This window comes from Bos javanicus, chromosome 14 (assembly GCF_032452875.1).
Source record: "Bos javanicus breed banteng chromosome 14, ARS-OSU_banteng_1.0, whole genome shotgun sequence".
Taxonomy (NCBI): domain Eukaryota; kingdom Metazoa; phylum Chordata; class Mammalia; order Artiodactyla; family Bovidae; genus Bos; species Bos javanicus.
Genome location: NC_083881.1, coordinates 14,739,832 through 14,762,621, shown reverse-complemented (window position 1 = coordinate 14,762,621; position 22,790 = coordinate 14,739,832). Strand labels below are relative to the sequence as shown.

At 47.2% G+C, this 22,790-nt stretch overlaps 1 long non-coding RNA gene across 1 annotated transcript; it reads left to right on the top strand.

Annotated features, from left to right (window-relative positions):
* The first annotated feature begins 435 nt into the window (after positions 1 to 435).
* Positions 436 to 22,346, top strand: LOC133260357 (uncharacterized). Its single transcript, XR_009740782.1, has 3 exons — positions 436 to 2,031; positions 8,036 to 10,363; positions 19,659 to 22,346. It is a non-coding gene; the product is annotated as an uncharacterized LOC133260357 (long non-coding RNA).
* The last annotated feature ends 444 nt before the right edge of the window (positions 22,347 to 22,790 follow it).

Here is a 22,790-nt window from a genome sequence, read left to right as displayed (position 1 = left end):
GAGGGTCACCCCACTCAACCTCGTGATGGGGCAGCTGGAGAGAGTGGGGGCTGTGGGAACGTGACATCCACCTTGAGTCCTAATGCAGACACAATAGTGATATTGATATCTGCTTTTCATTCACACAGGATTTTAGTCACACAGAGTTAAGACTTCTGAGGTTTTACTTTCCCTTTTGTGCAAGGGTCTTATAGAAACAAGAGCAAACGCAAAGTATACTACTGGATCAATGTTATGGATTCTCTTAATGAGTTCTGCGGCGCCCTTTTTGCAAACAACTATTATTCAACCGACAAATGTGCTAGGCCCTGTCTTCCTGAGGAATCTCAATGCCCTTCAGAAGCATCACTTGTGAGAGCCTGGAGGTCCTCTGAGGTCTCCTGCTCAGTAACATATTTGCTCAGATGAGAAAGCTGGGAACTTGGGGATGTGAGATGTCTTTACCAAGGTCAGGAGGTACAAGGAGCTGGTTTAGATGTGACACTTCCTGGAGACCATAGGCTCCGAGTGCTCTGGAATGGGGGTAGCAGTGAGTGTAGGGGACACACCCAGTTCTGCCCTTTGAGGGCCAGAGGTTGAGTCTGTCAGGGATTTCATCCAAAGGTGGGTGTGTACCTCTGTGTCAATTAGCAAGCTGTGTGCTGAGGGTACAGAGATGAATGAAGCACCGTCTTTGCTTTGAGGAGCTCATAGAATGGAGGTACATAGAGTGAAAATTCAAATCCACAATAAGTGTTAGTGGAATAATGTGCGAAGTGTTTGGAGAGCAGGATTTGCCTCTGAGAGCTTGGAAAAGATACAGGCTTTGAAGCCAGGCACATCTGGGTTTCAGTTCCAGCTCTGCCACTTGCTGTGGGACACTGGAAAAGTTACTTAACCTCTCTGAGCCTCAGTTTCTCTATCTAGAAAATGGGAAGAGTAACAACCTATCTGGGCATGGGTGGATACAAGCGATAAAGCGCCTGGCTCACTCAGTGCGTGGAGACTATCATCATCATCAACTGTCAGAACTCAGGCAAGACGTTCACTTTCTCCAAACTTCTCCAGGAACTTCTAATGTTCTCATCAGCACAGGAGGTGATGGAGGTGAAATGTGCTTCGTAAAACCACGACACGTTAAGCAATGGCTAGTTATCACTCTTGGGATCCTTGTAGTGTGTGCGTGCATGTATGCTCAGTTGCTCAGTCGTGTCCGACTCTGTGCGACCCCAGGGACTGTAGCTGGCCAGGCTCTTCTCCAGGCAAGAATACTGGAGTGGGTTGCTAATTCCTCCTCCAGGGGATCTTCCCAACCCAGTGATGGAACCCAAGTCTCCTGCATCTCCTGCATTGGCAGGTGGATTCTTTTACCACTGTGCCACCTGGGAAGCCCCTTGGGATCCTTATTCAGTCCTAGTTGGGGTCAAGAAGGAGATGCAGCAGGGTGGTTTGTCAAAGTCCAGTGAGTAACTGCAGGCTGGAAGCCAGGGCAGCTTCTTTGATCTTATGCACCCCCGCCCCCTGCCAACATCCAAAGCCTCCAAAACATTTCCCTCCTAGCATCTGAAATCTACACATATTCTGGACAGAATGGGCAGATCCTGGGGCTTGGTTTCTTTGTCTCTCAGTTCTTCTGCTGGGAGTGGGGGACTTGCCATCAAGCCTGAGAAAAAAGTCAGGCGTGTTTGGAATGCAATTGCAAAAGAGGTTACAAGAGCCTGGCAAGAATGCTGAAATCAAGTGATGTCGAGAGGTTTTGTTATTTTTGAAAAAATGACTCATTCTGAGAAACCCTAACGGCCTCCCAGAACATTCACCTAGTTGCCTGTATGTATAACCCAGAGCCCACTGCAGAGAAAAACAAATCCTGTTCTCACAGCTGAGGGAGAGGATGGTGGGGGCAGGGAGGGTTGGTGGTGGGAATCCGGGTGACAACCTAACGGGGGAAAGCTTTAAAGCTAAGTCTTGCCCTCTGAGTGGACGTTTTTAATTTCTCAAGGCCTTTCCCCTAAATTGTGTCATTCCAGTCAGCACCAGAGCATCCACTTGGAGGTAACTTGTGTTCTTTAGGTTGACCTGAATTGGCCAGGGGAGGGGTGGTTGTTGCCATTTGACATGCAAAGGAAGTAGGTGCCCGAGAGCTTAAGCTATTTCCCCAAGTTGAAGGATAGAGGAAGAGAGGGTGAGAGAGGAAGAAGAGGAGGGGAAACGAAAAAGAAAAAGGAGGGGGAGGAAGAAGAGGAAGAGGAGATCCATGAATGAGGACCAAGATGAGAACCATGCTTGTCTTGTGGGCAAACACTGCGAAGGGTTGGTTTGAGCAAGGGCAGTTGCTGTCTCCCCACTGTGGGATGCTCAGGATCAAGACTTAGAACTGTGGGCTCTTTCTCTACCTCTGCCCTTAACCAAATGTGTGCCTTTGGGGAAACGTGTCTCTTTACCAATCCTCCACTGTAAAGGAATGGGGTGGGGGGGAGTCAAACAAACTCAGAGCTTCTGAAATCTAGTGGGCACAAGAATACTCTGGAACATTTGTTACAATATAGATTGCTGGACCCTTCTCCAGAAATTCTGGTTCCAAGGGTCTGGGGAGGGGCCAGGGAATCTGCATTGCTGATAGGCTCCCCAGTGGGACTGCTGATTGGTCATGGTCCCCACTTTGAGCATCCTGAGGCCTGGAATGACCCTGTCATTTCTACTGTTCAGTGATTCAAACACTCAGCAGCTCCTGGTCATTGGAACTGCGCCAGGTATGGGGAATGAAAAAGAAAAATGAACTAGATGTGGTTTCTGCTTTCTGGGTCTAGAACCCTAGGTGGGGATACAGAAAGGACAATGGATCCTGTTATCACACAAGGTCCAAGGAGGCCAGGGACAGATGGGAGTGTTCAGCTGCCCGTGTGGGAGTCAAGTGGGGGCTCAAGGAGGAGGGTGAGCCTTTGGCACTAACTGGGAGGATGTATCAGGAGACGACTCCTGGGCAGAGAGTAGTACAGGCTGTTTTAAGCAGTCCACAGAGAAAGCATTGGCTAAGCGTTCTTTGCATGTGAGTGCTGCTCAGAACCATGAGAAGCCGCCAACCACAGCTGCAGCTGTTCCGTATCTGCTTGGAGGGCCTGAAACCAGAGGACAGGGCTCCCAAAGGGCCAGCATCCTTGGGGACCATACTCGAGTATAATATGTATACCACTCACCACTGATGCTCATTATCTGTGAAGTCTGCTTTTGCAAATTTGCGTACTTGCTAATATTTGCTTGCAACCCCTAAACTTATATTCGCGGTTCTTTCACAATCATTTGTGGTCATGTGTAGAACAGTGAAAACATTTGACTCACCCAGCATGCACGTTCCCACCTGAACAGTGCACAGTCTTCTTACTTAAGCTCTTGTATTGTAAACAAGGGTCCTTTCTATACTCTATTTAGTGCCATCTTTTGAGTATTTGGGGGCTTCTTTTGGGTGATTTTGCTCTTTAAAATTGCCCCCAAGCAAAGTGTCTTATATTGTGCGGTGCCCTAAGCATAGATGGTTATGACGTATCTTATTGGGAATATAGGTGTATGAACTAAACTTCTTTCAGACGTGGGTCATAGTGTTGTTAATTGCGAGTTCAGTGTTGGTGAATCAACAACATAAATTAAATATGGGCTTCCCTGGTGGCTCAGTTGGTAAAGAATCTGCCTGCAATGCACCAGACCCAAGTTCGATCCCTGGGTTGGGAAGATCCCCTGAAGAAGGAAATGGCAACCCACTCCAGTATTCTTGCCTGGGAAATCCCATGGACAGAGGGGCCTCGTGGGCTATAGTCCATGGGGTTGCACAGTTGGACATGACTTAGTGACTAAACCAACACCTTTAAACAGAAACACATATAAAACAAGGTTATGAATTGATGGATTGATGAAAATGTTGTGACCAGAGGCTCACAGGAACCTAATCTTATATTTCCCCTAGGAACAGTGGTACAGCATTAATACAGTGTTCATGGCAACTTTATGAAACATAACTACCATGAATAATGAGAATTTGTGTGTGTGTGCACACTCGTGATGAAGCCATTGCCAGGTTTTCTTTAGCTTAGTATTACAAGTTAGCGTATTTAATAACATAATTCAGAGTTGCAGCAAGAATTTAATAAAATCAGAATATCTCATTAAATTTTGGAAGCTTTCTTACTAATTTTAACTGGTGGCAGTCCTTATACAATTTAGCCATCTCCTCTTCTGCCTAGATTTGAACAAAGGCAGCTTTCTATTCAGCCTGAACTTATCTACAGCTTCCATACCCAACTGAATTCACAACATCTCATTGACTTGGTTTAGATGCAAATTTGTATATAACAGTTGTTGGTGTCACAATGTAGCTGAATGCAACTTCAATAAAGGTCACAGTTCAGTTCAGTCGCTCAGTCATGTCCGACTCTTTGCAACCTCATGAATCACAGCACACCAGGCCTCCCTGTCCATCACCAACTCCTGGAGTTCACTCAAACTCATGTACATCAAGTCGGTGATGCCATCCAGCCATCTCATCCTCTGTCGTCCCCTTCTCCTCCTGCCCCCAATCCCTCCCAGCATCAGAGTCTTTTCCAATGAGTCAACTCTTCGCATGAGGTGGCCAAAGTATTGGAGTTTCAGCTTCAGCATCAGTCCTTCCAATGAACACCCAGGACTGATCTTCTTTAGCATGGACTGGTTGGATCTCCTTGCAGTCCAAGCGACTCTCAAGAGTCTTTTCCAACACCACAGTTCAAAAGCATCAATTCTTCGGCGCTCAGCTTTCTTCACAGTCTAATTCTCACATCCATACATGACCTGGAAAAACCATAGCCTTGACTGGATGGACCTTTGTTGGCAAAATAATATCTCTGCTTTTGAATATGCTATCTAGGTTGGTCATAACTTTCCTTCCAAGGAGTAAGCGTCTTTTAATTTCATGGCTGCAATCACCATCTGCAGTGATTTTGGAGCCCCCCAAAATAAAGTCAGCCACTGTTTCCACTGTTTCCCCATCTATTTCCCATGAAGTGATGGGACCAGATGCCATGATCTTCGTTTTCTGAATGTTGAGCTTTAAGCCAACTTTTTCACTCTCTTCTTTCACTTCCATCAAGAGGTTTTTTTAGTTCCTCTTCACTTTCTGCCATAAGGGTGGTGTCATCTGTATATCTGAGGTTATTGATATTTCTCCCAGCAATCTTGATTCCAGCTTGTGCTTCTTCCAGCCCAGCATTTCTCATGATGTACTCTGCATATAAGTTAAATAAACAGGGTGACAATATACAGCCCTGACGTACTCCTTTTCCTATTTGGAACCAGTCTGTTGTTCCATGTCACAGGATCATATTAAATTGGATATTATTTTCATTTTACCCATATGACTGACACTAATTCGGACATGTGTTTTTTCCCACACTGCCAAGAAATTCAAGACACCATCTGGGTGTCCTACAACTTAACTGAATTCTGTCACTACTGCTATCGAAGTAGCATCATATCTCACAGCCTAAGGGCTCAGTCCCACAAGGCTACCCCCACTTCAGATGTTTATTGCAAGTCAAGATCATTACCTATGCTTCTGACTAGCAATACATTGGAAATTCCCATGTTTCTCTCCTTGGGTTGGATTAATTTGCCAGAGCGACACACAGAACTCAGGAAATCAGTTCACTCACAGACTACTGGTTTATTACAACGAATATGAAAGGATTTTTATGGAGGTTTCAGGAAGTCAGAACAATTGATTAAATCATTGGCCTTAGGCAACTGGACTCAATCACCAGACTTTCTCCCCTCCGCAGAGGTTAGAGGGTAGGGCTGAAATTTCCCACCCTGTAATCACTTGGCTGGTCTCCCTGGCAACCAGCCCCTATTCTTAGGTGAACTTGGGGCTTTCCAAAAGTTACCTCACTTAAATAACAAAAGACACCTTGATCACTCTCTTCACCTCGGAAATTCCAAGAGTTTTAGGAATTCTATGTAAGGAACCAGGATGAAGAGCAAATATGTATATTTCTTCTTAATAATCACAGTCACACTTGTTCCATTTAAATTTTTGCACTTGGCAGATGGATTAAATATTTTCCACGGGGGATAGGTAGAATACGGGGCTGAGGATCTTACAGTCCGAGTGCCTGCAGGCTCAGGCAGGAACCCCCCACCCACCCGGCCTTCCCCATCCAGCTCCTCACTTCCAGGCCCAGCCTAGGCCCTGTCCGCCAGGCTGCCTCAGCCCTTTCTAACTTGTTTTCTGAGAAATGTGCTGAGAACTGGAAAGGCCCCTTCAGGCTTTCACGGGGTTGGAGTGGATGTGATTTCCCTGGGAACCAGGACGGAGGCCTCCGGGCGTTCCCGGACCGTGAAATCCCTGCCTCCCACGGCACGGCCGGGCTGGACGGAGTCCTCGGGTGCTCCCGAGCCTCCGAGCCTCCCTGCGGGTCCCCGGGGACCTTGTTGGCCAGCGGAGCGAGAGGAAGCACTGAGGCTGAAGCAGCCAGGCGACTGGCGGGCATCCCACATAAACACGCTCCATCACTGTCAATTATTTACGCGCCGTATGGAGGCCGGACGGGCTTCTGGACCCGCGCGTTAATGAGAAGCCGGAGGATCCTGGCTTGGCCCAGATTCCGGAGGCGGGGCGGGCCGAAGGGCTAGTGGAGAGCAGCGTGTCCCTGACTGGAAACCTGCAAAAAGTCTCCGTCTTCTGCAGGAACAGATTGAACCCCATAGCTACGCACTCCCCACACCCCAGCTTCCTTCACGGTTCTTACCCCCAGACCTCTGGGGCACGTGCTCCGTGCTCCCCCTCGCCCCCGCCCTCGAGTCCCCTGTCTTTCTCAGCATCAGCACCCTTTAAGGCAGGGCTCAGACATCACTTCCTCTGTGTGGCCTCCCCTCTCACCCGCTGGAGGGTGAACTTGCTCCTTCCCCGTGCCCACTCCCTATCCCCCAGCTCTGAGCACCCTATTTAGCAGTGTGTCCTCTGCTCTGAACGGAGCCACCAGCTGCATCCTTTCCTGAGAAGTCTTGTTTCTTCAAGCAGAACTAGAGACAATGATGGTCTCTCTCTAAAGCTCTGTGGGGACGATTGGATACACAGGCAACTTTACACAGAGCTTCATACCCAAGAATCACCCCACAGATGAGAATTCTTTATTATTATTATCAATATAGGACTATTCCTCGGTGTTGTAATCACTTCCATCATAAGCTTCAGTCTTACTAGACTCTACTCTGCTGGAGTACAGTGGCTGCAGTCTTACTCATCTCTGTTAAAAAGCAAAATTCAATGAGTAAATGTGAAGATCTAATTGGCCTTACTCAACGACTCATGAATCAGGCCACATACCATGGAGTAAATGGGCTTCCCTGGTGGCTCAGAGGTAAAGAATCCGCCTGTAATGCAGGAGACTCAGGTTTGATCCCTGGGTCAGAAGATACCCTGGAGAAAGAAATGGCTACCCACTGGACTGGTATTCTTGCCAGGAGAATTCCATGATAGAGGAGCCTGGCAGGCTACAGTCCTTGGGGTCGCAAAGAGTCAGACACAACTGAGTGACTCACACACACACACACACACACACACACACATCAAATAGATAGACAGGTACTTGGAGGGGCTGGACCAAATGGAAGGTGTTTATGGGCAGGACGGGCAAAGGAAAACATCATTTTAGCAAAGGAAAATGTTGCAAAGGAAAACATCATTTCAGGCCAGAAATTTCTTCTTTTGGGGAAAGGACCAGCAGGCATCTTTGTCATGCGAATTGCCTGTCAAAGGAAGGGGTGGGGAGGGACACACCCCCATGACAGATTACCTCAATGGTGCCAACCGGAAAATTCCAGACTGGGTGATTAAGACCACATTTTGGGGGAAGGTTGAAATTGCAGGTAAGTCAGGTTTTAAATCCAGTTTTGATATCATGGGATTTAGCACAAGTGATACCATTTTGGCCCCCTGGTTCTCTTACTTAGTAGGTGTTCAATCAAGAGTAAATTTTCAGTGGGAGCACACATGTAAATATCCAGCATCTACTAAGTGCTTACTATCTTCCAGGCTGTGTTCTATGCACTTTACATGAAAGAACTCATTTAAAACAACAGTCCTGTATGATTGCTGTTTATCAGTATTCTTTTAACACACGAGGAAACACGACATGGACGGGAGAAGTAACTTGTGCAAGGTGAGTGTTTACCAGAGCTGAGATTCAAACCTGGACAGATTCAAACCTTATTGTTCCACCAGCTCTCATAGTACAACATATACAGCCCAGATCGGGCGCTCATGGGTAAGTTCCTGCACGTGGTAGGTGTTTAGTGAATGTTGAATAAGGGTTTGGGGCCTTTGTATGTTTTGATTGCCCAGACTAAAGCAGGCAAGTCACACAGATCAGCTCTCCAAAAGGGGTGGGGTGGGGGGGGAGCTTTCTATTTTTAGACTTATCTGGAGAGTCTCTAGTACTGTGTGTCTTTTCCTGAGATGGCCTGTTCTAGACTCAGCACTTGACCTTCCAGAGGGGAGGAGCAGCCAGCGTCTCCCAGATAGGTTCTGTCTCTCTGCCATGTTCCCTGCAGACTGCACACTTCTCTCCTTCTAGAATGTTCCTTCCTCTCCCTCTCCAGCACCTTCCCCACTGGCACCATGATCCATCTGGAAAGCCCTTCCTGACTCTTCTCTGGGATATCTTCCCCAACTGCCATTGCAGTCCTGAGCTCTCCTACACTGAACACGTGATTTGTAAACACACACCTGTGCATGTTCACGACACAGTGGTGAGTGGCAAGGCCTTTCATGTCAGACTCCTGGCTTTCAGTCTGGCTCTGCCATCCTGTACAAGTCTCCCCAGCTGGGCCTTACTTTCCCCACCTGTGAAATGGTGCTAATCATAGTACCCATTTCATAGGGTTTGGTGAGCATTAAGAAAGAGTATGTACAGAGCACTTAGCCGTGGGATATGAACATAGCGAATGTTGCATATGTGTTCCTGTTCTTTTATTCTTCTAAAATAAGCCCTTCCTTGCATATCTTTGCATCTCCAGTGCCCAGCACACTACAGGTACTCAGTAAATGAAAATGCAACTTAATTTCAACAATGTGAGCATGTATTGAGAACCCACCAGGTATCAAGGGGTAAATACGTGTTGGGGGAGGTGCAGCTAAAGGTCAGGATGCCTACGTATAGAGACATCCAATGAGCGACTGGATCAGGGACTTCCCTGGCAATCCAGTGGTTAAGACTTGGCCTTCCAATGCAGGGGTTGTTGATTTGATTCCTGATCAGGGAGCTAAGATTCTACAGGCCTGGAGGCCAAAAAACCAAAATGTGAAATGGAAACAATATTGTAACAAATTTAATACCGACTTTAAAAATGGTCCACATTAAAAAAAAAAAAAAAAAGCTTAGAGAAAAAGAGAGGGCTTCCCAGGTGATGCTAGTGGTAAAGAACCTACCTGCAATGCAGGAGACATAATAGGCATGAGTTCAATCCCTAGGTTGGGAAGATCCCCTGAAGCAGGAAGTGGCAACCCACTCCAGTATTCTTGCCTGAAGAATCCCCTGGACAGAGGAGCTTGGCAGGGTATGGTTCATGGGGTTGCAAAGAGTCAGACATGACTGAATCAACTTAGCGTGCAGAGAAAAAGGGCCAGGATGATGCCAAGGTGGTACATTCGTCAGCTCATCTATTCATTAAGGCATTTGTTGTGCCAGGCTCCAGGGAGGCAAAGATGAATAAAATTCACTCCTAGTCCTTAAAGAGACATGACTGGATATATATAACTTACAACATAGGCAGATACCTTCGTAGAGGCGTGAACAAGGTGGGCTCTGGGCTCAGGAGACACAGCCACTGGACTCAGGATCAGTCTGTAAAGTATGGGGCAGGGGAGTTGGGTAAGACTGGCTGTCTTTGCATAGGGTGGCCCTTTTGCCTGGGCCATCTCTCCTTCTCATCTTTCCAGCCTCAGATGACATGTCTTGTCCTCAGTGAATCCCCTTGGAAAGCCCACCTCCTCATCACTCTGGCACTGCACAGTTCATTTCTTCTCAACACTAGCCGTAGTCCTTAGTGAGTGAAAAGCAGGGAAGGAAAGGCAAATGAATTTCTTGAATATCTACTATGGGCCAGGCACTGGGCTCTTCAACTGCTGAACACTACTTAACAAATTTTCCCACTGTTTCCAGGGCTGTCCGTATTGACACTTCAAAAGGGCAAATGCCTTTGCTCAAGGTCACTGGCCAGGAAGTAGTGGAACTGGACTCGGAATTTCAGGGCCAGCTGCCTCCCCACACCCAGAGAGATTTCATGGCACTAGGAGAGGCCAAGTAGGCGAGAAAGGAAACGGAATGATTCGTTTACTGCCCCGGGGCATTTTCAGCAACAAGTAAGTGATTTCTCTGGTTCCCAGTCTGCTATTCAAGCAGAGACTTGGCAGCTGGGAACCAGGCTGCAGAAAAACAGGTTTTCTTCTTAACTCAGCAGCACCACCTGCAGGATGTGAAGGAAAGCTGCAAAAAAGGATCAGGAGAGAGGAGAGAGGGGACATAGAGAAGGGACCTGAGACATCGACTAATGACCTTTGATCTTAAAAAAGGAGTATATTGAGACCAAGAAAGGGACTTAAGGTCACGGTGTTAGTGGTGTCAAATTTGAAGCTGTATCTCTCCAGACTCATGGTTCAATGCCCTCTTCCCTTCCACCCTCCCTTCTTCCCTCTCCCTACTCACTCCCCTCCACCCTTGATTCTCATTCTCTCACTAGGTCTCTCCTTTCTCTCTCATTCAATAAGCATTAACTAAGCACTCAACAGAGGCTTCCCAGATGGCCAGGTGGTAAAGAATCCACCAATGCAGGAGACTCAAGAGACTTGGGTTCGATCCCTGGGTAGGGAAGATCCCCTCGGGGTAGGAAATAGTAACCCATAACCCATCCAGTATTCTTGCCTGGAAAATTCCATGGACAGAGGAACCTGGTGGGCCACAGTCCATGGGGCTGCAAAGAGTCAGACACGACTGAGCGCGCACACACACACACACACAAGCACTCAGTATGCCCTGGGCATATTCATTCTTGTGGGATATAAATATTGATAACTAAAATGTGCCTTTTAGGATTAACATTTAATTGTTGCTTAATTGCCATTAACAATCTACTTCATCATTACACCCAAGACATACTGTACATTACTGTGTATCAGACACTAGGCTAAGGCGTGATCTTAGTAGATCTTCACAGATGAGGAGACTAAGGCTTAGAGACCTTTGGATTAGTAGTTGTGGAGCAAGGATTCAAAACCAAATCCTTCTGATCTCAGAGCCAGAGATCTTAATCACTCTGTATATTTACTCTTTAAAGTATCCAAGGTTATTTGAAGAAGAATCCGTACTTTAATTAGGATGCTACTGCTATTTAAAATAACTACTTATTTCCTGTCTAAGTGGGGGTGCTGACTCTCCTCTCAAATTCATTGCTTCTGAAATCCCTTCAAGTTCACATCGAGATTCTCTGTACCAGGCACTGTGTTAGGTGCTAGAGTCACAGAGATGACTGTAGTTCAGCCAGAAGCTTGTGGCCTTGTAGGTGTCAGTCTTAACACTGCCATCGGCAAGATGTTCTAATAGAAGCGTGGCACAACTCCGGGGGGTGCCATTCGCACCGCAGCTGACGGAAATGGCATCTCCTGAATTGGCCAGTGCTCTACTTGTGGGACTGTATTTGGTGTCCTTGACCCAGTGGGATGGGAACAAGAAAGAGGGGCAGGGGGTGAGGGATGGGGACCAATCACTTCCACCCCGCAGGGTAGGGAAGCTTCACGGCCGAGGCCACTGGAGTGTGAATGCAGCAAAGCTCTATAGACTTGGATTTCCTGTTCTCTGCAGCTGGGAGGCAGGGTCAAGTTTTGAGGAAATACGTCTCTGCGTTTTGACCTGCAGAGCAGAAAGTGTATTTCGGTTTCCATTTCTGCATTAGCACCAAAGTTGCATTTTAAGTTCCTGGGGAATTTGCCCTCATTCTCGTTTTTGGGTGGATGGGTATTTTCTTTCTTTTGGGTGGTTGGTTATTGAAATTGGAGCTCACGAATTGTAGGAGCCACGTCCAAAACCAGAAGATCTAGTGTGGGCATCCTTGCAGCAGTTAAAGGATCCTCTGCCCAAATCGCAGGAGAATGAACCCACTGCAGCCCCGGAGAATGGGGCCTTCATCTCACAGATAACAGGCCCCCATCTCTCAGCATCTCCCCTCACTTTCCTCACCATCTAAGAGCACTTTGTGCTTATGCACGCAAATTTTACTGTTTCACTTGTAGTAGAAAAACAAAAGACTTTTTTTTTTTCATTTTCCTAATATAAAGTGATTTCATAATAGCGCCTATTCTTTGAAGTTGCTATTTCAGACCCCTCTAGGGAGGGCATGCTGGCAATCACAGGACTGAGCTGGGCTGGTTACTGGAAGGGTGCTGAGGGTACAAAGGTATTAAACGAACAAAAAAAGAACCTGCTCTCAGCCTTCCAGGTGCTCTTTACTCCATTGCTGGCCCTGCAGCCCCAGGAATGGCCACTGTGGGAAGGAATAGCCGTAGGGGTGGTGGGGGTCCCCACGCCCATCACACCTTGGATGACAGAGCAAGCACATGGGGGAGACTCTCTTCTCTTCTGCCCTGGGAGAAAGATGCTCATCAGCCTGTTGTGCGTGTGTGTTTAGTCGCTCAGTAGTGTCTGACTCTCTGGGACCCCCTGGACTTCAGCCTGCCAGGCTCCTCTATCTGTGGGATTCTCCAGGCAAGAATACTGGAGCGGGTTGCCATTTCCTACTCCAGGGGATCTTCCTAACCCAGGGATCAAACCCACATCTCTCGAGTCTCCTGCATTGTCAGGTGGGTTCTTTACCACTGAGCCACCTGGGAAGCCCTCCTTTCTTCTCGTGTTGTGGGCTCAGTAGCCAGACTGGGACCACCGTCAGTCAGCCAAGATAACCTTGTTTCAGGGGAAAGTGAGTTCTCAGGTTCAAATAGCCATCTTAGAAATCAACTATTGGAATACCTCCTGTTGTGAAGCTCAAGTGCCTCTGCTAGTCTTTATGGTAAAATTAACGCTGTGAAGAAAAGCTATGAACTGGGAATTCAGAGGCCCTGGTTCCAGGCTGCCCTTAGCCAGCTGATTTGGGGCAAGTCATATCATTGTCCTCTTTGAAGCCTCACCTGGAGAATGAGGGATTGCACCAGATGAATGGCCAGGCAATCTTTTGGAGTCTGAGTCTTTGGAACTTTGTAGTGTGTTACTTCCATTTCCAGTGTATTATTGCATTTCTGGTTGAACAGACTGCTTCTTTGGCCCAGGGCTTGTTGGCTCCAGGTCCACTTGTCACTCCTGTGTTAGCTGGTTTCTGGCTGGGTCTGGCACATGGGAGACACTGGACCATTACTGAAGGGCATCAGGAAGGGAGAAATGGGAAAGGGCATTTCCTCTCCCCGACACCTTCAGAAGCGTGTGGCAGAGGTTGCATTTCGTTCTTGGCTCTGGCTCCCACCATGGTTCCTGGGGTCATTCTTATAAGATGACCCCAGGCCTTGGGTTTGTATGATCCTGCCGTTTCTCTCTGTCCCTCCAGCTAAGGGACTTGCTGCTATTATTAATCGTTGGGTGGCCCCATTACTTCTTGGTGGGGTTTCCAGCCTTTCCATCAGCTGCGTAGCCCATTTCCCATGTTAACTTCACCTTGTTCCAAATACTCGGAGTGGGTTCTGTTTACTTTGACTGAACCATTTTAACTTTGGCCAGCTTTACTTTGTAACATCCATCCATAAGAATGATTTTGATAACGTGGATGATTATAACCCCTTACTTGGGATATAATCTCATGTATTAACAAAGCTTTGCTGGGGTTCTGTCATCTGAGTCTAATAATGACAGTGTGACGTAAGATGGGTATTTATCATGAATTCCACTTTACAGAAGAGGAAATGATCTCACGGAGCTCACGCAGCTGGGGAGTCTTGATAGAGCTGGAACCAGAATGCGAGGCTTTTGACTTCTCATCTAGCTTTCTGCCTCTGCTTTTCATCATTATCCCACTCACCCCACTGGAATGGTGACTTAATGTCGGTCCTTCAGAATGGTGTTATCTAAAGTGTGGGCGCAGCCCTTCAGTCGAGGGTGTGTTAATTACCTGTTGCTGTGAAACAAGGGACCCCCACACTTTGTGCTTTATAGCAGTGTCATTTATTATTTTGGAAATGGTCCATGCCTGCAAAGATGCTTTCTCCGTTCCACGTTTTCTGGGTTCATTGTTCTTAGAGCTGGGCCCTGGGAGGGCTTTGAGGTTGTACTTTCCAATTTGAGGTGGGTCTGGCTGTGATGTGATGATGAGTAGGCCAGTGTGAAGCACTGAATACACAGGCTTCTGTCCTCAGCAGACCCAGTGAAAAAGCAGCCTCTAACCAAGGGACAAGGGCAGGAAGCTTAAACTTTTTGTATTAAGCTCATTAAACAAGGACTTCTCTGGTGGCTCAGATAGTAAAGAATCTTTTTGCAATGCGGGAGACCTGGGTTCCACCTCTGGATCTTGGGAAGATCCCCTGGAGAAGGGAATGGCTACACACTCCAGTGTCTTGCCTCTGTCCAGTGAATTCCAAGGACAGAGGTGGCTGGCAGGCTGCAGTCTATGGGGTTGCAAAGAGTCAGACGTGACTAACACTTTCACTTCTTTCATTAAATAGAAAAGAAAATTGTGTCTTTCTCTTCATCTATATTGTTCACCTAGTGTTGAGTGTTTAACAACACACTAGAAGGTGAGGTGAGTTGCTGTACTATAGGGACTTACAATACCATTAGGAAAAACATGATTTTATATTCCTTAGTCCCCAGGGATCACATGTTTGGGCAAGAGTCAGGGTCACATCCATCACCTTTATCATCATCAATACATACATATATATATGTATGTATTTACTGATTTATCTGTGCTCACCTGGTGCTAGTCTCTTTCACTATGGCCTTGGGGTCCTTGCCAAGAGTCTCACCTCAGTTATTTCTGGAGTCCCAGGGGATGGCTCGTGTGTACCTGTGGACTCTGTCCTTCTGGCTCCCATGTAGTGTTTACTTTTCCCTTTTTCAGCTCCAACTTTCTGCTCCGATGTCTACAGCCAAGCTTTGGAGGCTCTTGCCAAGGCTGGTGTGACTGGTGTCTGTGTCAGGGCCACTGTCTCTGTCCAGCGTTTCACTGTGTTCCCTGATGATCCGGGGAAAATGCCTGCCTCTGTTTGCATCTGGTCTGTAAGATAAAGCCACCTTGCTCTCAATAGACAAGGAGATTTAAATGGAGTATTTCTAATTTTTGTTTTCTTTGGTTTTAACCTCTATGCTCGCAGATTCTGAGTTAAGTTCCAAGATGTAAAGAGGCTACTCAGAAACTTCTGAGCCATTGCACTCAAGCTGATCCTCTTGGTCTTGGAGACTCTAATTCATTTATTTCTGAGAGCTCAGCACTGGCTGGCTACAGACTCTGGAAGCATTCACATCATATTCATGATCATGGCTGGCATGACTAGTGAACGAGGCCCTGACCTTGAGTTAACTGGTAGTCAGCACCAAAGAACTGATGCTTTCAAACTGTGGTGCTGGAGAAGACTGAGAGTCCCTTGGACAGTAAGGAGATCAAACCAGTCAGTCCTAAAGGAAACCAACCCTGAATACTCATTGGAAGGACTGATACTGAAACTGAAGCTCCAATACTTTGGCCACCTGATGCGAAGAGCCGACTCATCAAAGACCCTGATGCTGGGAAGGATTGAAGGCAGGAGGAGAAGGGGGCAGAGGATGAGATGGTTGGAGGGCATCACTGATTTAATGGACATGAACTTGGGCAGACTCCAGGAGATGGTGAGGGACAGGGAAACCTGGTGTGCTGCAGTCCACAGGGTCACAAAAAGTCAGAGATGACTGGACGACTGAGCAACAAGAACAGTGTTACAGGAGTCTGTTGAGACAGAGACTTTGTAACCAGGGGTTTTATTCATTTTAGACTTGCTCTATATCATATTTCACAGTGTCTGCCTAATGTAAAATGGTTTGTGCTCTTTTAGTATAACTGCAACTTTCTTTGAAGAACCTTAGTTTGGATTCTCCCAAAAGCAGACCCCAGGCAGAGATTCTGAGTGCCAGCAGTCAAAATGGAGGTGATCTGAGGAAGCTTCACTTGGGGAGTGAGGAACTGATCCAGGGAAAGGCGGAAGCCAGTGAAGGCGCGCAGATGAGTCACTTGTCACCATGTGCACTGGGCCTGAGTTGTGCTACGGGCCCTTTAAGAGGCAGTATTGGCTCATCTCAAAGCTGCCCCACGGAGGGGTAGGCTCACTGGGGTATTTATTAGTTCTTGTTCTGTATCAGTTGAGGGTCACTCATGGAGGCATTATCTCCCTGGCCTGCCCCCAGAGAGGGCTGAACGCACTACTGTGGCATAGAAAGAGCTCAGACCAAGAGATGTAGGGATTTGGGGCAAGAAGGCAGCAGAGTTTACGGGAACTGTCACCAAACTGCTGATGATCTGCGGGGTGGGCTGATGGGATTAGGGTGGGACATTGGTGTCTATGAAGTGCAACCATAATATTGAAAAAGAACAACAACCTATAAAAGGACTTGACTTTTCAAGTGCATTAAATAACCAGGGTTCATATGGAGAGACCGTCTTCCAGGTCAGAAGATGCTATAAAATCGACCCAGGTGAAGATGATGTTGGAGTCAGGGACCACAGCTGCCTGTACCACCTTGCATCAGAATCCCAGCCTCTGGCCTCTCCTTGTCAGCTGCCTTGAATTGGTAGGACACTGGACTTGTTGATGACCAGGTGACAATGACAAGGGAGGTACAAGGCAGGACTCCAGAGAGAATTTTAAGGCCTTGGCCAGCCAGACACAGCATTCTTGCTCTAACAGGTATCCTCTGAATGAAGAGAAATGAATCACCTCTTGTTTAAAACATGGCCAGTAGCTGAGATTATTAAGAGCAAAAATAAACTTCCTTGTCCAGAAGGGAAAGAGTTGGTCAAATACTAAGATTTGAACTTAACTCTTTAATAGCCAGACTATGAACAGACAGAGAACGGAGAGTTACTTTTCAAACTCAGATCACTCCTACGAGCAAAGCTATTCATGATTGCTGACATTTATTGAATGGTTACTCCGTGCTGGGCTTTCTGCTGTGCTTTTTATGTGTCTGACTTCACTGACTCCTCACAACATCCTTTCTGAATAGCTCCAGTTCCTAGATGTGGGAAGTGGGTCTTAGGTTCAGTAACTTGACTAGGTCCTGGGAAGAGCAAGGGCAGAACTGGGATCTGAAATCAGACATGACTTTATGAACTTGAGGAGTTCTCTAAGATGACAGCTAAGATCAAGTGTGTCCTCTTAAATGGCTTGCATATAGGTTTGCCAAGGAGTAACTGGGCTGTTATTGTTAGGTTTGGGGGCCTGGGTATACTATCAAGACATCTCAGTGTTGCAAAGTCACTGCGTGTGCATGGAAGTGTCTGTGGGTACCAGATGGTTGGAAAAGATCCTGTGGACAACTCCAAGCCCTAACATCCCAAACGTGGCTCCAGACTTCCCAAGAAGCAATCTAGCTTCTGGAGTGATGATGGATGTCCTGGGAATTGGGTGACTGTGGTGCTTATTTTGGGTTCCACCCTTTGCTGGTTGTTTGACTTCAGGCAAGGGACTTAGTCACCAGGGAACCTACTTTTCTCATCTGTAAAATGAGGATAATGAGTCCTGACTCCTGCCTTCCTCACAGGGAGGGCAGGAAGCTTCCTGAGATCACCTCACTAGAGTCTTTTGATCTGCTTGAAAGCATCCTTCTTAATTGCCCGGCTGGGCACTTGAGCAGCTGGGCGAAAGTTTTATGACCCGAGATTCCCACAGCCCATAATCCACATGCTCCCAGAAGCCCTCTGAGGTTTTCAGTGAGAGATTCGGCCGGCGAAGGTTCCGCCAGGCCATCAACAGAGATTTCTCAGGGACTTAGTCATGTAATAGGCGGTTTCCCAGGGAAGTGCTTGCCAAGGCTTCCACTTATTCATGTAATATTTCTTAAGAGCTCTGATGTACACATGGCGATTTCTCACCCCTCCCCAGACTTGTGCACAGCAGTCTTGTCTGGTGTCATGGAATCCTGCCAACCATCCAGGACAGCTCTTGGCCACTTTAGCTAGAGCTTGAATGTGCTCTGTGTCCTCTGGGTTCAGTGGGTTTTTTTTTTTTTATTTTTTATTGGAGTACAGTTGTTTTATAATGCTGTGTTAGTTTCTGCTGCACAGCAAAATGAATCAGCTATATTTACACATATATCCCTTCTTCCTTGGATTTTCTTTCCATTTAGGTCACCACAGAGCACTGGTAATATTAGTACTCTATTATATGCATGTGTACGCGTGTGTGCTAAGTCGCTTCAGTCATGTCTGACTCTTTGCGACCCTATGGACTCTACCCTGCCAGGCTCCTCTGTCCATGGGATTCTCCAGGCAAGAACACTGAAGTGGGTTTCATGCCCTCCTCCGGGAGATCTTCCAAACCCAGGGATCGAACCTGTGTCTCCTGCAACTCCTGCGTTGCAGGCGGATTCTTTCTTGCTGAGAACCGGAGAAGCCCTATCTATTGTATACATAATATCCACAGTGTGTACATGCCAGTCCCAATCTCCCAATTCGTCCCACCCCTCCTTTCCCCCTTGGTATGTTCCAGTTTTTAAAAGGCTTCTTCAAATAAGTCATATGTCCACCTTCTCATTTCTTGTCTGAGCCATCACAAAAGCTTCCTAAAGACTTTCCCTGCCTCCAGCCCTGCTCTCTCTCTGCAGTCACGCTATACCCCGATGCATAAGATGTATCGCTTCTTTCCCCAAAACCCATCAGTCCTTCCCCACTGGCTGCACGATAAAAATGGAACAAATTAACCTGGCTTAAAAACCCTGCTCTAACGCAAAACCTGGCCCCCCCATTTCCTTTCTCTCCTCATTTCTCATCTCTTTCCATTGTCATTTTATTGGTTCAGCCTACCATTCTACTTTATTTGCTTATCACCTCCTATGTGCCAGGAGCTGTGTTATAGTTGGAAGCTAAATAAGAGCCCTGTTCTCATGAGGCTCACAGCCTCACGGGGGATAAAGATACATACACTGGTGAGTGCTGTGTAGCTGAGTAAGTGCCATGGGAACGAAGGCTTGACGGGAGCCCATTGGAAGGGAGACTGATTCGCCTAGGGTGAGGGTACCACGTCCAGCCCTCAAACTGATTAGGATGAGGCCCGCCAGAGTAAGAGGAGGATGGTGGGAGTGGAAAGTGAGTCCTGTCAAGAGTGAGTGCAGCCTGAAAGAGGGAACAGGACATCGGGGAGATCGACAGTGAAGTGAAATGAAGTGAAAGTTGCTCAGTGGTGTCCCCACTCTTTGTGACCCCATGGAGTATACAGTCCATGAATTCTCCAGGCCAGAATACTGGAGTGGGTAGCCTTTCCCTTCTCCAGGGGATCTTCCCAACCCAGGGATCAAACCCAGGTCTCCTGCATTACAGGTGGATTCTTTACCAGCTGAGCCACAAGGGAAGTCCAAGAATACTGGAGTGGGTAGCCTATCCCTGCTTCAGCAGATCTTCCCCACCCAGGAATTGAATCGGGGTCTTCTTCATTGCAGGCGGATTCTTTACCAACTGAGTTACCGGGGAGCCCTGACAAGCCCGTGGCAATTCATGGTTTGTGGAGGAGCGTAGTTTCTGAAAGCCCTGGTGAGCCTTGCCTGGATCCTACCCTGGAAGGAAAGGAACTGGAAGCAGGAGAGTCACGTGGGGTCTGCCCTGGTGACTCTGGGCAGCCTGACAGATGCTCTCGGACCCCAGGCCTTTACTGGGGCTAGTCTTTCTCCCCCCTGCCCTTCCTTCCTTCCCCGCCTGTCCCTCTTCTCCCCCTGCTGTGGTTCTTCTCATGTTTCATGGTCCCCTTCAAATGCCATCTAGATCTGGGGTCAGTATTCGTTGTTCCCTCCTCTGGGCCCTTAAAGTCCTTTCATTGTGTGTTACCATTTATTGTATTCCATCTTATCTTTTATGTCAGTTGCACCTGTTCATCTCCCTCACTGGACTGAAAGTTCCTTAAAGAGCATATTAACTCTGGAATATTTATTTCTCATTTCCCACAGCACTTAGCATACAATGCTTTGAGCCAGGCTTTTCTCAAGCTCCAGTTCCTCTGCTTATTGGCCATGTGATCTTGGACAAGTCACTCCATCTCTACAACCTCGAGTTGTCTCATCTGTAAAATGGGGATAATGATTTTTATTGCAGAGGATAATTGGGAGGATTACCTGGTTAGCACTCAGCAAACATTAGTTGCCCTCCTCCCTCCTCTGCTCTCTGGCTCATAAAGATTGCTGTAACATCCTGGGAGAGCATCCCTGAGGGAGGGGTACCCTGCTTTTCCCATGGGTCCAGGTGTCAGATGCCATCTGTACTGGTTTGCTGAGCACCTGGGCAGAAAGGCGGGCTACCAACATTACTGCGTGGATCCTTGGTTATCAGTGGCAGTCAACACCACCCATTCTAATCTGATCTTTTTTTTTTTTTTTTTTGACACCTTCCATGGAACCCTCATCCTTAATTTAAACAAAAAGGTATTGCAAAAAAAAAAAAAAAATTTAAAATCATGTGAGTTTCCTTGGGTAGATTATGCACTCAACCAAGGTGGGCTCCCAGGGAGAGGAGGAACTGCTGTCTGCCCCTGTCTTTCCCCTTTCTACCTGGTTGCTGCTCAGCCTGTGTACAAAGGCTGTACTCGGAGATGACAAGGGTCATCGTCACGGCTGCAGTCGTCCGTGACATTACCACGGTCAGCAGCAGCAGGACGCTCCTCCCCGTGCCTCGTCACCGCCCTTTGGGTGGGGGGCAGGGCAGACCTCCACTCCCTCACTTCCTCTACCATTCTCTGCAGCCTCCATCTGCATGGGTGCCGACAGAGCCTCATGCAGTCACCATCCTGAGTTTGTGCAAACTCGATTCTCACTGCAATCCTGGGAGGCAGGGTGAACGACTGCCATCATCTTAATTAGAGAGAAATCTTGGTACAGAGAAGTCAAGTGATTTGCCCAGGTCATGGAGTGAGCTGGGAGAGGAGTGGGGATCAGACAGGGCTGGGGCTGGGTCTCAGGTGGTTTGAAGCCGGAAGACAATTGTTCGAAAGAGAGAACAGCTCTGCTTCCCCTTAATATAATGGTGTCTGAGAAATTTTTTTAAAGCATCATGCCTGCGTGCTAAGTCACTTGTGTCTGACTCTTTGAGACCCACTGGACTGCAGCCCGCCAGGCTCCTCTGTCCATGGGATTCTCCAGGCAAGAACATCGGAATGGGTTGCTGTGCCCAGCCCCAGAGGATCTTCCGGACCCAAGGATCGAATCTACATCTTTTGTCTCCTGTGTTGGCAGGCAGGTTCTTTATCACGAGTGCCACCTGGGATGCAAGAGAAGAAGCTGATTCCTTTTTCTACTTCAGGTAATTGGAACACCCATTGTGTGCCTGGGCCATCTACGAGTTGGCTGCCTAAATAAAGACTGAAGGAGCACATAAAGAATTGAAAGGATATAAGGCTTTGCCCTGGGATTTATGGGGCTGGTATTATTTCTGGAATATTCCACAGATGCTGCTAACCTTCCTGCCTTGGCTCAGAGACATGTAAAATTGCATCAACATGTTCATCTTCCATGAAAGTGCTGAAGGCACACCGTCCTTCTCTCTTCTGCTTTACTCCTGTTTCCTCATGGGAAGAGCAGTTCTGTTGTCACATTGGGAATGCTGGGAAAGACTGACGAATACTGGGTCACATTAGTCTATGGAGCAGAGTTAATACCGAATCTTTGCTTCTCTTTCTCCTGCTGGACCTGTCTGGATTCTGACACTGTTCCTTGCATTTTGAGTCTTCATGCTTTAAACTGCCTTCCCTCCCCTGCAGGTGTTTTAGGAAAAGTTTTGGCTAAAGAACAGAGATGATTCCTTTATTTATTTGCCAGTCTCTTAATTAATTAAAAAAAAAAAACCTACTTCAATCAGGCTGGTGTGCAAGGTTTAGAATTCCAAGAGACATATATCAGCAAATGGATTTTTCAGCAAGATTTTTTTCCATTTTCTGTTCAAGATAAAGTTGAGATCGGAGCAGGCGTTACCTGTACTGCCTTCTCAGCTGTCTGCTGGAGAGAGTTCCTTCCTTGACCCATGAGTGCTATGTGGGTGAGTGCCCTTTCTTGGGACGTAGAAAGCACTGGGGTTATGGTTCTCAAACCCAGTGGTGCATGATAGTTACTCTGACCGCTTGAATCAGAGTTCCCTGGAGGTAGGCCCAGGCAAGAATACGGATATGGATGATATATCTGTGTTCTAGTATGCAGTATGAACCACTGCTACAAGGCAGTGTGCCTTGCTAAAGATTATGACATTTAAATAAAGTGAAATTTTTCATTTCCACAGATAGTTCCTTCTATTGTCTAGTGGGAATAAGTGCCTAGTAGGAGAAGCAACCTGGTACCTAGAGAGAAGTACCTAGTACCAAGAGGGAGAAGCACCTTAGTACTGAGAGAAAGAAGTACCTAGCACCAAGAGGGAGAAGCACCTTAGTACTTAGAGAGAAGTACCTAGCACCAAGAGGGAGAAGCACCTTAGTACTTAGAGAAATAACTAGTACCCAGTGGTGTGCTCAGTTGCTCAGTTTTGCCCAACTCTTTGTGACCCCATTAACTGTGGGCCACCAGGCTGCTCTGTCCATGGAATTTTTCAGGCAAGAATCA